This window comes from Dasypus novemcinctus, unplaced genomic scaffold (assembly GCF_030445035.2).
Source record: "Dasypus novemcinctus isolate mDasNov1 unplaced genomic scaffold, mDasNov1.1.hap2 scaffold_124, whole genome shotgun sequence".
In the NCBI taxonomy this organism is placed as follows: domain Eukaryota; kingdom Metazoa; phylum Chordata; class Mammalia; order Cingulata; family Dasypodidae; genus Dasypus; species Dasypus novemcinctus.
In genome coordinates this window covers 1159197-1161215 of record NW_026688150.1, presented here as the reverse complement: position 1 = coordinate 1161215, position 2019 = coordinate 1159197, and the positions used below count along the sequence as shown (strand labels likewise).

Sequence of the window (2019 nt, the reverse complement as noted above, 5' to 3'; positions counted from 1 at the left end):
GTTCGTTTTGGAGACTCATAGCTATATAAACTCATTTTTCCTTTCCATTTCCCCTTTTTATTCAGGTCAAAAAGCATTTTTAACTCCTGGTATTACATGTAGGCTGAGATATTCTGCTGGTCTGAGTTGGCCCTTTTATTCAAGGTCATTTTATAGTTACATCATCAGCTGGTACTTGGTAGTAATCTCTCAGTGCCAGGGAAGGGGCAGAAGCAAAAAAGCACCTCTTTGTTTGCTTGTGAAAGGTAAACCATGCATGTGAGTTCCCTAGCACAAGTGGGAGGCATGTCCCCCCTCCCCCAGAAATCCAGGCACAGGTTGTTCACACACACAATCATCATAGAAGAGATCATGAGCCTACTGAACCCTGATGGAATGAGAGCAGGTCAACCACATAAGGGGAAGAGAAGGGGAAATAAATACAATTTATGGAGCCCCTGCTGAGGATGAGGGTAGGCTTCCCACACAAGAATAATCACAAACTAGACACATTTATTCCCATCTTACAGATGGGAAGACTGAAGAGCTCTTACGCACCACACTTGCTGCCACAAAACCAGCCTCTTCAAGAGCTCTGAGGGAAGAGCTTGCTGAGGAAGGTCTTCTTCATGGCCATCATCAACTCTTGCTCCTGAGGCTGAAGATGATGAGGTTCAGGAAGGGGGTGAAGACTGTGTAAGTGGTGGCCATCAGGGTGTTACTGTCCATGGAGTTGGGGCCCTTGGGCTTGAGGTAGATGACAGAGGTGAAACCATAGTGCACGATCACCACAGTGAGGTGGGAAACAAACGTGGAGAAGGCTTTACGCTGACCTTCTGCTGAAAGGTTCCTCAAGAAGGTGACCACGATGAAGGTGTAGGAGAAGAGGAGGAGGAGGAAGCAAGCCAGGATTGTGCTACTCACAAAACCCAACCATGGACACAGATGACACGTCATTCCCACAGGCCAACTCCAACAGTGGTGTCATGTGGCAAGCAAAACAGTGGAGCTCATTGGGCCCACAGGAAGTGAAGTGAAAAATGTCCATGGTCACCACCAGCCCCTGCCCAGAACTAGGTCACCAGGCAGCTGCAGCCACAGGGGCTCATGAGCAAACTGTAGCACAGGGGATGGCAGATGGCCACGTATCTGTTGTAGCCCATGTCATTGAGCAGGAAGGAGTGCGTAAAACCGAATGTGAAGGTGAAGAACATCTGGCCACTACAGGCCACCAGGGTGATGTAGTGCTGCGTGGACAGCAGGTTGGCCAACACGCGTGGGATGATGGCGAAGGTGCAGAGGATCTCAGAGGTGAAGAGGGCACAGAGGAAGAGGTACATGGGTGTGTGGAGGATGTGCTGGTGCCAGATGGTGGCCATGATGAGCAGGTTTCCCAGCAGTGTAAACAGGTACATCATCAGGAAGAGCAGGAAGAGGACGGGCAGCAGCTGCTGCAGGAAGGCAGAGAAGCCAAGGAGGATGAACTCAGACACGCTGCTGTGGTTCTATCCCAGCATGGTGGCTGCACCTGGCAATTGAGAGGGGGATGAAGGCCCAGGGGCAGGAGCTCAGGGTCTCTATTCAGCCCCACATGTGGACGTGTAACGTGGCTTAGTTTTTCAATCTCTTTTTAAAATTGATATGAAATCCACAAGACATAAAACTAACCATTTTAAAGAGTACATTCACTGGCATGAAGTTCATTCTCAATGAAGACTGAGTTAGTGCAAGGACAAGCAGACCTGTAGTTCAGAATGGGCACTAAGAAATGAATTCATGCCTATACCATTCAGGTCACACCAACAAGAGATAAGAAAATGATGAATTGTTTACAGGGTGCTTTTTAGGAAAGTATCTGTCCATGTACATAACACGAAAGTGGATTCTTAGTTAATATCCCATAGAAAGCTTGAGAAAAGATGGATTATGACTTAACTGTGGGAAGTAACATCACAGATGATATAAGGAAATGTAGTGTGGTCTTTGTGATCTAAGAACTGAAAAACGTTTCCTTTAAAAAAAAGGGGGGGGGGAATCACA

The 2019-nt window shown here is 47.5% G+C and overlaps 1 pseudogene; it reads right to left on the bottom strand.

Annotated features, from left to right (window-relative positions):
* Positions 1 to 565: 565 nt before the first annotated feature.
* On the bottom strand, positions 566 to 1496 carry LOC101433477 (olfactory receptor 10H1-like; annotated as a pseudogene).
* Between the last annotated feature and the right edge of the window lie 523 nt (positions 1497 to 2019).